Raw genomic sequence first — 15,110 nt, 5'->3', positions numbered from 1 at the left:
TTCATTATAGTAGATGTGAATGCTACTGGTCAATGGCCGTCAACAGAGATAGCCCTGCTCTTCTTTGGCACCAGTATTGCTGCTACCCTTTTGGAGCGGGTGGGAACCTCAGATTGCAGCAAGGGGAGGTTGAAGATGTCATACATACATAGAACATAGAATAGTACAGCACAGTACAGGCCCTTCGATCCACAATATTGTGCCGACCCTCAAACCCTGCCTCCCATATAACCCCCACCTTAAATTCCTCCATAAACCTGTCTAGTAGTCTCTTAAACTTCACTAGTGTATCTGCCTCCACCACTGAGTGCATTCCATGTACCAACCACTCTCTGAGTAAAAAACCTTCCTCTAATATCCCCCTTGAACCCTTACCTTAAAGCCATGTCCTCTTGTATTGAGTAGTGGTGCCCTGGGGAAGAGGCGCTGGCTATCCACTCTATCTATTCCTCTTATTATCTTGTACACCTCTTTCATGTCTCCTCTCATCCTCCCTCTCTTCAAAGAGTAAAACCCTAGCTCCCTTAATCTCTGATCAGAGTGCATACTCTCTAAACCAGGCAGCATCCTGGTAAATCTCCTCTCCCTTTCCAATGCTTCCACATCCTTCCTATAGTGAGGTGACCAGAACTGGACACAATACTCCAAGCGTGGCCTAACCAGAGTTTTATAGAGCTGCATCATTACATCATGACTCTTAAACCCTATCCCTCGACTTATGAAAGCTAACACCCCATAAGCTTTCTTAAATACCCTATCCACCTGTGAGGCAACTTTCAGGGATCTGTGGACATGTACCCCCAGATCCCTCTGCTCCTCCACACTACCAAGTATCCTGCCATTTACTTTGTACTCTGCCTTGGAGTTTGTCCTTCCAAAGTGCACCACCTCACACTTCTCCGGGTTGAACTCCATCTGCCACTTCTCAGCCCACTTCTGCATCCTGTCAATGTCTCTCTGCAATCTTTGACAATCCTCTACACTATCTACAACACCACCAACCTTTGTGTCATCTGCAAACTTGCCAACCCACCCTTCTACCCCCACATCCAGGTCCTTTAACATGACAGCCAGTTGGTCAACACAGGTTTTCCATAGCCAGCTAGATATACATTTGGGATTCAACTCCTTGCAAGGGGTTGCCTTTTTGAAGCACGTCCTACATTGGCCTCTGAGACAGAAATCACACGGTTGGCAGATGTTGATGCCGTAAAGGTGTGGCGTTATTCTCTCTCTCAAAGCATGCATAAAAAAGATTGAGCTTATCTGGGAGTGAAGTATCGCTGCCATTTAAGCTGTTAGGTTTTGCCATAATAGCATGCAGACCCTGCCACAGCCATTGTGTATCCCTTCTTCTACACAGAATTGCCTTTTCACTCTCAAGATGGCCTTCAGTATGTGTTTGCTTCTATGTTACTTTGCACTTGACATAACCCAAGATCTATTGTTAAGGAGGTAATATCTGTATTTCCAGGAAATCATATGGCAATATATTAGAATAATTTATGATAGAGAAACTGCACTTAAAAAATTCTGAGAAATTTCTGAGGATGTAGTAAACAGGGTGGATAAAGGTGACCCAAGTGATATGGTGTATTTGGATTTCAGAAAGTGTTTGATAAAGTGCCAGATAAAAAGGTTATTGCACATGATACATGCACCTACTAGGGTTGATATATTGACATTGATAAAAGAGTGGTTTCTATAAAGGGACTAATTTTGTGACTATACAATAATAGCTGGGTTAGAAAATTGTGAGTCTGACAGAAAGAGTCTGAAAGGAGTAAAGAATAACAAACACACACACACACAATGCTGGAGGAACTCAACAGGCCAGACAGCATCCATGGAAAAGAATAGGGTCGATGTTTCAGGCCATGACTCTTCTTCAGGACTGGAAAAGAAAGAGGAAGAAGTGTTAATGTGTGTTTATGAATGGAAGAGATATACTTTGAACACATAGTAGCTAAATAGGTAGATAGAGAGATACTTTATTGACCCCAAAAGAAATTACAGTGTCACAGTAGCATTACAAATGCACAGATATAAATATTAGAAGAGAAGTAGAAAGAATAAAAATTAAGTTGAACAGGAAGGGGTCATCACTTCCCCAGCTATAGGTTGACTTATTATAGAGCCTAATGGCCAAGGGTAAGAATGATGTCATATATCACCCTTTGGAACACCACAGTTTTCTTAGTTTGTTACTAAAAGTGCTCAGCTCTTCAGCCAAGATGCCATTCAGATGGTGAGAAACATTGTGCAGAATTGCCAGGATTGTTTGTAGGACCCCTTTGTTCTACCACAGCCTCCAGTGTGTCCAGTTTATAGATGATAGATGATACAAATAAGTTTCAATAGGTACATTTAATGTCAAAGAAATGTATACAATTTACATCCTGAAGTTCTTTTATTTTCGCAAACATCCACGAAAACAGAGGAGTGCCCCAAAAAATGAGTGATAGTTAAATGTTAGAACCCCAACAAGCCCCCTCAGCTCCCCCTCCCATGCACAAGCAGCAGCAAAGCAATGACCCACCCCCTCCCCCACCAGCAAAAATGGCAGGAATGATAATGCTGTACAGACAGGGACTTGGACAGGTTTGCAGATTGGGTAAAGAAGAGACAGATGGAATACAGAGCAATGAAGAGAATGATAATGCACTTTAGTCAGAAGAATAAGATGTAGATTACTTTCTAACTGCAAGAGAAAATTCAGAAAGGAGAGGTGTAAAGGGACTTGGGAATCCTAATTCAGGATTTCCCTAAGATTAATTTGTAGTTTGAGTTGATAGTAAGTGTTGAGTATTTACTATTTCAGTAATATTTGAGTAATACTGCTTAAGCATTCTTGAGGGGTTTCTATAAAAATATATAAATTGCAAACATCTTGACACTACCACATCATTTGTGCATGTGTTGCTTAAAAGTAAAAATGAACTAAAACACGTTCTCCTGGGCTTCTGTTTATTTTTCATGATGCACTTTAGCAGGAGGTAGTCATATCAGGTTCACTTAAACTGGGGGGGAACATGTCGCATCCTTTTCAAGGCGGTTAGTCTACCTTTGGTCCCCACCTAGCACTCAGCTCTCACCTGTAGCTCCCCGTAGCTGTTTGCATGCGACAGCGGCCACACCCTGGGCAATGGCTTTGACAAGCCGGCTAAACCAGGTGAGGGTAGCCGACAGGTCTCAAACCCTCGGTGAGATAGGGAGTTGTCTATCCCAGCATGTGAAGACAGACTCTGGTGGATTGAGTGGACGAGACCTATGGAAGGTCCAACGGTCATGAAGGCGGTCTCTGCAAGCGTCGTGGAACGTGGTAGAGCAGGACAAGACACAGAAGACGTCCTGGTCATCCACTGCGCCTAGTCCCATCTCCAACCGTCTCGACTCTGTCTTGCCACTGGATCCAGATAGGAATTGGGAAGAGAGAGTGAGGCTGACGCTGCGCAACTCTCCCTCACTTAAATCCAAATCACGCGCTAGTCTCGACACCATCATAATGGTGTCGAGGTCCTCATCGACGTCAACGATGGACGAACAACCAACCAACTTAAAACTTCCAAAACATAAAATTAATTGTAAGATGTTTAAGTTAAAATAAAGCACAGTTAGATGTTCAAGTTTTTTTTTAAAGCAGCACCGCACATGGATTCTTCTGAAAAGGAAATGAACAAGTTGAAAAATAAGCCAGAGAACAAATATATTCATGCGGTCGTAAGCAGTGAGCACCTTCGCTGAGGTCTGCCTACAGATGGAGATGGAAGTAGAATCCAAAGTGTTTCTCACTATATACACTCACAAAGGGCTTTATCACTGTAATAGGCTTATTTTTGGAGTAGCATCTGCACTTGCACTCTGGCAGAAAACTATGGACCAGGTGCTACAAGGCTACTCTGGTGCTCAGAGTTACCTGCATGACATCATTGTTACTGGTAATGATGACATGGAGCATCGCCAAAATCTCAAAGCAATGTTAAAAAGATTAGAAGATAATGGGCTTAGAGCATGACGAGGCAAGTGTGAATTCTTCAAACAAAGCATTAGCTACTGTGGTCACACCATTGACACTTGAGTATTACACAAGCATGTTGACAAAATTCAAGTGGTGGAGGATTATTACACATTCCTGCCAAACTTGACTACTGTGCTCCACCCTTTGAAGTCGTTACTACATGTTGGGAAGAAATGTCAACTGACAAAGTAGTGTTGAGGTGTCTTTCAAGAAGATAAAGTAAATGGTGATTTCAGACACTGTACTGATATATTATGATCCACATCATCCAGTAAAACTTTATGTTGAGGTCTTATGATCTAACCAATAAACCAAACGACGCCCAATTTGTTCTGCCTGCACATGGTCCAGAATCTATCCATTTTCTGCATGTCATGTCAATAGCTTCTTAAGCGTTCTTTCAGATGAGCATCCACCACCACCCCAGGCAGTGCATTCCAAACACCCACCTCTCTCTATGTAAAAAAGGTACCCTTCACATCTCCATTGAAATTACCCTCTTTCACTTTAAATACATGCCCACTGCTATTAAACATTTCAACTGGAAAAAAGATACAGTCTGTCTACTCTATCCAACTCAACCTGCAGTTTAAGAGGGAGAAGATAAAGTCAGAAGTGCCAGTATTACAGTGGAGTAGAGGGTATTATGCAGGTATGAGAGAAGATCTGGTCAAAGCTGATTGGAAGGGGACACTAGCAGGAATGATGCCAGAACAGCAATGGGTGGAGTTCCTGGGAGCAATTCAGAATGTGCAGGATAGACACATTATAAAGTAAAAGAATCCTGAAAAGAGGATGAGGCAACCGTGGGTGACAAGGGAAGTTAAAACAGCATGAAGACATAAGAGAGGGCATACAATAATAAGGCAAAAAAATAGTGGGAAGTTTGAAGATTTTGAAATTTTTAAAAACCAACAGAAGGCAACTAAAAAAACATAAGGAGAGAAAAGATGAAATGTGAAGGTAAAGTAGCCAAAAATATCAAAGAGGGCATCAAAATATTTTTCAGATATATAAAGAGCAAAATGGAGGTTAAAGTGGATATTGGACCACTGGAAAATGACACTGGAGAGGTACAAACAAATGGCGAACGAACTTAATAAGTATTTTGCATTGGTCTTCACTGTAGAAGACATTAGCAAAATGCCAGAAATTCGAGAGTGGCAGGGAGCAGACCTGAGTCTAGTTGCTATTACTAAGGAGAAGTTGTTTTGGGAGGTGAAAGGTCTAAAGGCAAATAAGTTACCTGGACCAGATGGACTGCACTTCAGGGTTTTGCATTAGGTAGCTGAAGAGATTGTTGAGGCAGTAGTAATGACCTTCAAAAAAATCACTAGGTTCTGGAATGCTTCCAGAGGACTGGAAAATTTCTTTGGCTAAAGAATTTCCTTCTCATCTCCGTACTAAATAGACATCCCTCTATACTGAGTTTGTGCTGCCTGGTCCTAGATTCATTCACTATAAGAAAGAAACAACTTCTCCAAATCTACCCTGTCTAGGTCTTTCAATATTCAGTAGATTTCAAGGGGAACCCCACCCCTATTCTTCTAAACCCTAGTGAGTACATGCCCAGAGTCATGTAATGCAGCTCATACATTAACTCTTTTATTCCCAAAATTATTCTCGTGAACTTCTTCTAGACCCTCTCCAAAGGGTGGAGAATCTGTAGAATTCATTGCCATGGACAACAGTGGAGGCCAAGTCATTAAGTATATTTAAAGCTGAGGTTGATCAATTCTAGGTTAGTCAATGCCTTGACTAATAAAGGCAAGTATGTCATTTGCCTTCTTAATCACCCCATCCACCTGAGTAGCCATTTTCAGGGAGCTATGAACTTTAACCTCAAGATCCCTCTGCTCTTCAACACTGTTAAGGGCTTTGCCCTTATCATTGTGCTCTCTCTTCACATTTGACCTACCAAGATGTAACACTTCATATTTGTTAGGGTTAAACTCCATCTGCCATTTCTCTGTCCATATCTGCAACTGATCTATATCAACTGTATTCCTTGGCAGTCTTCTACGCTACCCATAACACCACATTTTCAAGCATTTTTCTTTAGCTCAAAATGCTCTAGCATATTTATAATGTTCCATATTGATCTCCATATTCTTTTACTTGGTTAATACTGATGCAAACTATTCATTTAGGAACTTACCCACATCCTCTGCCTGCAAGCACATGTTCTTTCCTTTATTTTGGGGTAATCATACTCTCACTCTAGTTATCCTCTTGCTCTTAATGAAAGTATAGAATGCCTCTTGAACCTGACTTGTCAATTCTCCTAATTCCCTTCTTAATTCTTTTCTGCTTTCTTTATATTCCTCAATGGTTCTATTCTATTTTAACTTCCTATAGCTTACATATACTTCTTTTCCCTTCTTAAATAAATTTGTAACCTCCCTTACCATCTTCAGCCTTTCTCCTTACTGGAAGATACCTGTCCTGCACTCTGTCCAGTTGCTCTTTAACGATCCCCCTCATGTCAGATGTGATCTTGCGCACAAACAGCTGTTCCCAATTAACTCATTCTTGCTCCTTCCGAATACCCTTGAATTTGCTCTCCTTCAATTTAATACTTTCCCACAAGGTCTATTTTTATCCTTATTCATAGCTATCATAAAACTTAGGACCTTTTGTTTCTTACTGACTCTCTGTCACTGAAAAATAAGTCATCTGGCTAGCTAAGCAGTAATGTCAAAGCTCAAAGTTCAAATTAAATTTATTGTCACAATACATACATACAGCATACAGTATGTTACCATATACTTCCTTCAGATTCATTTTCTTGCAGACATTTACAGGGAAAAGGAAATACAATAAGATGTTATGAAAAACTACATAAATAGACAAAGACTGATAAACACCAACGTGCGATGTTCAAAAAGAAGACAAACTGTGCAGATAAAAATAATACTGAGAGCATGAGTTATAAAGAGTCATTGAGTGTGAGTCTGTAGCTCAAATAATCAGTTCATAGTAGTGGTGAAAGAAGTTATCCATGTCAGTTCAGGAACTTGTTGGTTATTGGGTAATAACTGCTCCTGCAGTGGTGTGAAACCTAAGTCTTCTGTACCTCCTACCCGAGGGCAGTCGTGATAAGCCTGGATGGTGGGGGTCTTTTGTGGTGGAAAGTTTCATATGGCAGCAATCCATGTAAATGTACTCAATATTGGGGAGGTCTTTGCCCCTTATGGACAGGGCATTGGCGTTTCCATACCATACACAGACAGTTTTAAGAAACATTCCTGGATGCACCTAACAGTTTGTCCCCTTTCTAACACTCATTCACTAAGGAAATCCCCGTTTATCTTACGACAGTTGAAGTCACCCACAGTGACAAACAAACCTGATTATTTTATCACTTTTCTCTAACCTGCCTGCATATCTGTTCCTCATTGACTACTTTCTGACATGATACTGTGTTTCCCAGTCAATCCTGCATCATCTTCCAGTTTCCCAGCTGGCTCCTTGATTACTTTGGATCCTACTGCTCAGTCAATTAGAAGAAGGAGAAACTTTCTTCTTTAAATGTGTAGATTTTGAAAGGGATTGCCACCAAGTCCTCGCAGAGTTTGCCACTTTCTCCTGCACCAGAGGCAATTTACCATGGCCTAGTTACCCACCGGCCTGCAAACCCTTGCGTTGTGGGAGGAAAGTCAGACACGTGGGGGAGACCAATGTTCACTAGGTAAATGTGTATAAGCTACACTGGCAGACAAGAGTTCAGAATTGAATGAAATCTGTTGAAGTTGTGAGACAGCTCCTCTAAATGCATCCTTACCCAGTTGTAGCATAGAGAGAGTGGGGGTTGGTCAAAGCTGTTGAGGTGGTGGTGGGGAGCAGAGCCCATCCAGATCCCTGAGCAGAGCCAGGGTAGTGCCTGTCATAGAACCCTCCACCTGCTCTGTGTAGGGGCAGGCCCTACCAAGTGGAAACATAGTAAGAACTGATTACAGCTGGGACAACTAGGAACATGATGGAGGTCACTTTGCTTCAAATCAGTGGGGTGCTGAGCAGTGAAGCAAGGAGGCCATATTTCTTAAGGAAGATACCTCTTCTGCTGTAAAGTTATCCTCACCATGTAACAGTTGCTCCACGTAGGTCACTGCTTCTCCCACGGGCTTACATTTCAAACTCTTATGACACTCGGTTTGCTTGGGACAGGCTCTTTCATCATTCCCCTTCCTCAAGAAGTAGCAAATTCTTTTCTGCTGCTCCAGAGGAATCCTGACAGTCCCTGGGGAAAGAGATATATTTAGAATCTAGCCCTCTCCATGACCTTCAACAATGGATCCACATGCTTGCTCATCTGAATAGGTACAGTAAGTCAGCAGATACAGACCCAACTACCTGCCTTAGAGGACCCATTGAGCCTAGTGCAAAGCTTGCATGAGCCCATTTATACCATGCTCTCAGAAGGATTGATTCCCTCTGAGAACCCAGATTCCTGGTTTATGAACAAGAGAAAATCTGCAGATGCTGGAACTCCGAGCAACACGCACAAAATGCTGGAGGAACTCAGCAGGCCAGGCAGCATCTATGGAAAAAAGTACAGTCAATGTTTCGGGCCGAAACCCTTCAACAGGACTGGAGAAAAAACATGGTTTATGATCTGGACCATCTCTGACATACTGTGTGCGAAGTCCTATAGGAGGAAAAAATTCAGAAGTGACTTCAACCTAGGGAAGAATGCCATAAGTTTTCTTTTAATCAGATCATATTTCAGATCAAGCCAGCAGACATGAATATCGCAGGCAATATTTGATCCCATCACCAAATGGCAGGGATGCCTCCATCTGCCGTGACTGATGGACAACTTTGACAATGATTTCTGGCAGTGTCACTCTGCACTTTAGTTGTGACATGGCTAGAGGGCCATTTCCAAATCTCTGCTTTTCTCCGGTGTGCTGTTCTGCAATATTAATCCTGCAAAGGCATATTGGATAATTAAAGGATCTTTCTGAGGGAGAAGCATGACAGACTCAATGGGCCGAATAAGCCTAATTCTGCTCCTATATCTTATGGACACTCCATATCAAAGAGGGCTGAATGGAAAGATGGAACAAGTGCATGAACAGGAGTGGATGGATGGTAGAGGAGACTGAATGTATTATTATTCTATTGTCTAGACCTGCTTAGGTCGTAGGACTGATTGTTGTATATCGATCTATGTTTCCAATTCTCTCTTGTACCTCTGATCACCACACTCTCTTAGCAATCCAGCTGAGTTCTATTTTCTAGTGACAGTAAACCACCTTGCTATCAAGAGCAACCCTCATCAGTCACTGATGTTCCACACCATGGATTAGGCAGATGGATTTAGCTGAGTGTGTTAATTGCTGCAAAGTCTATTTCTCAGGCCAAAGTCTCTTTGAGAGATAACACAAATGCAGAGCAATGGATTGTCTGACTAAATTGTCCTGGTAAGGTTTCTACAAACTATGTTTCAGTTTTTTTTTGCCTCCGGAGGGATAATACTTTCTCAGAAAGAGTTGTCCTTTGCCCTGTCCTGGGCAAAGGCACTTGATTAGTTCCAATGGTTTAGACAGGGCAGAGTTTGTTAAGTATGTTTAGGATGAATTCCTGTCACAATATGTTGACAGGCCGACTTGGGGGGGCGGGGGGAAGCCATACTAGATCTAGTATTAGGTAACGAGCCGGGTCAGGTCACAGATCTATCAGCGGGTGAGCATCTGGGAGACAGTGACCACTGCTCCCTGGTCTTTAGCATTATCAGAGAGGACAGGAAAATTTTTAATTGGGGAAGGGCAAATTATGAGGCTATAAGGCTAGAACTTGCAGGTATGAATTGGGATGATGTTTTTGCAGGGAAATGTACTATCGACATGTGGTCGATGTTTAGGGATCTCTTATAGGATGTTAGGGATAAATTTATCCCGGTGAGGAAGATAAAGGATGGTAGGGTGAAGGAATCATGGGTGACAAGTGAGGTGGAAAATCTAGTCAGGTGGAAGAAGGCAGCATACATGAGGTTTAGGAAGCAAGGATCAGATGGGTCTATTGAGGAATATAGGGTAACAAGAAAGAAGCTTAAGAAGGGGCTGAGGAGAGCAATAAGGGGGCATGAGAAGGCCTTGGCAAGTAGGGTAAAGGAAAACTCCAAGGCATTTTTCAATTATGTGAAGAACAAAAGGATGACAGGAGTGAAGGTAGGACTGATTAGAGATAAAGCTGGGCTGTGGAAGTGAGCGAGGTCCTCAATGAATACTTCTCTTTGGTATTCACCAATGAGAGGGAACGATGACAGTGAGGACAATATGAATGAGGTTGATGTTCTGGAGCATGATGATATTAAGGGAGAGGAGGTGTTGGAGTTGTTTAAATACATTAGGATGGATTATGACGGAATATTCCCCTGGCTGCTCCACAAGGCGAGGGAAGAGATCAATGAACCTCTGGCTAGGATCTTTATGTCCTCGTTGTCCTCAGGAATGGTACCGGAGGATTGGAGGGAGGTGAATATTGTCTCCTTGTTCAAAAAAGTTAGTAGGCCTAGTCCGGGTAATTATAGACCAGTGAGCCTTACGTCTGTGGTGGGAAAGCTGTGGAAAAGATTCTTAGAGATAGGATCAATGGGCATTTAGAGAATCATGGTCTGATCAAGGACAGTCAACGTTGCTTTGTGAAGGGAAGATTGTGTCTAACAAGCCTGATAGAGTTCTTTGAGGAGGTGACCAGGCATATAGATGAGGGTAGTGCAGTGGATGTGATCTACATGGATTTTAGTAAGGCATTTGAGAAGGTTCCACACAGTAGGCTTATACAGAAAGTCAGAAGGCATGGGATCCAGGGAAGTTTGGCCAGGTGGGTTCAGAATTGGCTTGCCTGCAGAAGGCAGAGGGTCCTGATGGAGGGAGTACATTCAGACTGGAGGATTGTGACTAGTGGTGTCCCACAAGGATCGGTTCTGGGACCTCTACTTTTCGTGATTTTTATTAACCACCTGGATGTGGGGGTAGAAGGGTGGGTTGGCAAGTTTGCAGATGACATAGGGGTTGGTGGTGTTGTGGATAGTGTAGAGGATTGTCGAAGACTGCAGAGAGACATTGATAGGATGCAGAAGTGGGCTGAGAAGTGGCAAATAGAGTTCAACCCAGAGAAGTGTGAGGTGGCACACTTTGGAAGGACTAACTCCAAGGCAGAGTACAAAGTAAATGGCAGGATACTTGGTAGTGTGGAGGAGCAAAGGGATCTCGGGGTACATGTCCACAGATCCCTGAAAGTTGCCTCACAGGTAGATAGGGTAGTTAAGAAAGCTTATGGGGTGTTAGCTTTCATAAATTGAGGGATAGAGCTCAATAGTTGCAAGGTAATGATGCAGCTCTATAAAACTCTGGTTAGGCCACACTTGGAGTACTGTGTCCAGTTCTGCTCACCTCACTATTGGAAGGATGTGGAAACATTGGAAAGGGTACAGAGGAGATTTACCAGGATGCTGCCTTGTTTAGAGAGTATGCATTATGATCAGAGATTAAGGGAGCTAGGGCTTTACTCTTTGGAGAGAAGGAGGATGAGAGGAGACATGATAGAGGTATACAAGATATTAGGAGGAATAGATAGAGTGGACAGCCAGTGCCTCTTCCCCAGAGCACCACTGCTCAATACAAGAGGACATGGCTTTAAGGTAAGGGGTGGAAAGTTCAAGAGGGATATTAGAGGGAAGTTTTTTACTCAGAGAGCGGTTGGTGCATGGAATGCACTGCCTGAGTCAGTGGTGGAGGCAGATACACTAGTGAAATTTAAGAGACTGCTAGACAGGTATATGGAGGAATTTAAGGTGTGGGGGGGCGTTATATGGGAGGGAGAATTTAAGGGTCAGCACAACATTGTGGGCCAAAGGGCCTGTACTGTGCTGTACTATTTTATGTTCTATGTTCTCTGATCTCCAGTCAAACTGATAAAAAGTACTTGCTTTCCCAATGTAATGAATCAAGTTCAGATACGCTTGAACAAAACCTTATTGGAATTGTGTAATATAATTTCAGACTCTTTAAAAGAGCTTATTTTATCCCAATCATCATTGCACCCATTTATATGAAAGCATGCTTTCAATCTTTAATTTCTTCCATCCGCAGTTACCAAATATTCAGTTAAATGCATTTAACATTTGAGCATAATGGTGTAATTAAACCATAGTTAGACAGAATAGATTAATAACTTTACATCTGAAACAGTGGTGTTGTTCCATTGAAGGGTTGTTATTGTTAAAGTTCATCTTTATCCTAACCTCCTTACTCATTTAGAGTTGCTTCAAGTGTTTGTCCTCCATGACACCAAAGTTATTGACTCTCACATCTTAGAGGCAGAACCTAAATTTTGTGTTTATTGAGTTGCACAAGTCATTATGTCCTTTTGTTCCTGAAAGCAATATTCCAATACAAAAAAGGATAACATCCTTTCTGCCTGACTAAGACATCCTCTTTGCTCTTTAGAACACTATCTACTATAATGATATCTGATATTTTTTCTTCCACTGCCAATAAGCTACAGATGCCCAGATATGCCAACATTGAGGATTGAGGTGTGGGACAGGAAGTGGGTGATATATATTTCTTTAGCTACGCAGCTGTAGAAAAATTTGCAAATTCATTATTATGAAGCTTAAAATGCCAAAGTCCTTTTCTTGGTTGATCCATTTTGTAAAGGTAGAAAGTCTCGGAGAAATCATAAATATAGAAATTCTACCTATTCATACTTCTGCTCATATGCATTTCCTTGTTTCATTTTGTTTTGTTAAAATATCAAAGAGAACTACAACCCTTGATAACTGTGCCATGAATCCCAGACAGCTCTTGAGCCAGTGACTTCAATGGACAGGAACATCAGACAAAATGGACTAGCAGTCTGTAATCACTAGTTTATTGCAGAAAGGCAAACTAAAAATTACCCCCATTGTTACTGCATGTTCAGAATTGAGTCCTGGACCCCTCCTCCAATTCCCCCAACCAGTGTTTTATGTATATATATAAAATCCATTAATTTTAAACTCATAGAAGCCGGGGTGATTTCAGGTTGTGATATGCAGGTTGCTAAGCAACAGAGCATACAGCTTGTGACAGTGGTGCTGCCCACTCCAATTGTTGATAGTGACGATGTGGACATGGTTTCCAGCAATTTGAAATGTGCCCCTCATGCTTTTGTTACTGATTTGGTCTTTGTGTTTAATGTGTGCTCCAATGTAATTGATATATCTGCTAATGATTTTAACAAGTAGCTAAAATGTTTCCAGTCAGTGCATATATTATCTCAAAACTAGCAAAAACTAGCCCACTATTTGTCCCTTTACCTTTCCTCTATGTGGTAGAGTACATCATAAAGTTCATTTTCTGAACAATACTGTGATGGATGGTTAATTGAGTTACACAAAGGTACCATGTGTGGTATTCATGAACTGAGCATCACTGGTCAGACTAAAGCATCACAGTTTCTGAAATATTGTTGTCATTTTATATTTGGGACAAGAACAGAAGGTTATCTAGATTGGAGTGGACTTCCTTTGTTTAAGGAAAAAAACACTTCATCAAAATTAACATCATGGGTCATCAATTTTTCCAAGAATATTTATTGCATCTGTGTTATTATTTGTTGACCCATTTGCTGGAGTATTAATAAATCTAATTTTCACCATTTAAATGTTTGGTTAGAGTGTGCAAACAGCAGTAAATGTATATTGTTGTGTAGTTACAATTGACTGATCTGATATTCGTGTATTCGCACAAGGATCTAATGAATAATGGACAATGTGATATGATGTTATATCCACAAGTGAGCTGGCTGAATAATTCACAAACAGTGAAGTGAATTTTAATAAGCTTGTGAGGTAAAGTGGCCTGTCGTTTATTGTTCTACATATACAAATTATTTAAAATATGTAATGTGTATGCCAGCTAATTTATTTAAGTCACATTAATTAATGTTAATAAAAGTTATAAGAAGTGCATAGGTCTATTACTAGTGATTGCCATATTGGAAAATTCACAATTTTCCAAGGTGGTTTATTCTAATAAAGTGGGTTATTTAGACCATAAGATATAGGAGCAGGATTGAGTCATTTGACCCATCCAGGCTGCTCCACTATTTCATCAAGGCTGATCCAATTTTCCTCTAAGCCCCAATTACCTGCCTTTTCCCTGTATCCCTTCATGCCTTGACCTATCAAGAATCAATCAACCTTTGCCTTAAATATATATAAAGGCTTGGCTACCATGTCTGCCTGTGGCATGGAATTCCACAGATTCACCACTCTCCGGCTAAAGAAATTCCTCCTCATCTCCATTCTAAAAAGATGCCCCTCTATCCTGAGTCTGTGCCCTCTGGTCTTAGAATTTTCCATCAAGTGAAACACCCTCTCCACATCCACTCTATCAAGGCCCTTCACCACTCGATAGTTTTCAATAAGGTCATCCCTCATTCTACCACTTTCCAGTAAGTACAGGCCCAGAGCCATCAAACACCCTTCATATGACAAGCTATTCAATCCTGGAATTATTTTCATGAACCTTCTTTGAACCCTCTCCAGTTTCAATGCATCCTTTCAAAGACAAGGGGCCCAAACTGCTCACAACACTCCAAGTGAGACCTCGAAAGTGCGTTATAAAGTTTCAACATTACATCCTTGTTTTTACATCTAATTCTCTTGAAATAAATGCTAACTTTGCATTTGCCTTCCTCACCACTGACTCAACCTACAAATTAACCTTTAAGGAATCCTGCACAAGGATTCCTAAGTCCCTTTGCACCTCAGTTGTTTATATTTTCCTCCATTTAGAAAATAGTCAACCTTTTTTCTTCTACCAAAATGCATGACCATACACTTCCCAACATTGTAACAGAAATTCCATCTGCCATTTCTTTGCCCATTCCCATAATCTAAGTCCTTCCGTAGCCTTTCACCTTCCTCAAATCTACCTGCCCCTCCATGTACTTTCATATTGTTAGCAAACTTTGCAACAGAGCCATCAATTCCATCATCCAAATCATTGACATATAACAAAAAATGAATTGGACCCAACATAGACACTGGCGGAACACTACTAGTCACTGACAGCCAAGCAGAAAAAGGCTCCCT

This window comes from Mobula birostris, chromosome 1 (assembly GCF_030028105.1).
Source record: "Mobula birostris isolate sMobBir1 chromosome 1, sMobBir1.hap1, whole genome shotgun sequence".
Taxonomy (NCBI): domain Eukaryota; kingdom Metazoa; phylum Chordata; class Chondrichthyes; order Myliobatiformes; family Myliobatidae; genus Mobula; species Mobula birostris.
The sequence above is the reverse complement of the archived record's forward strand: the minus strand, read 5'-3'. Positions refer to the sequence as shown.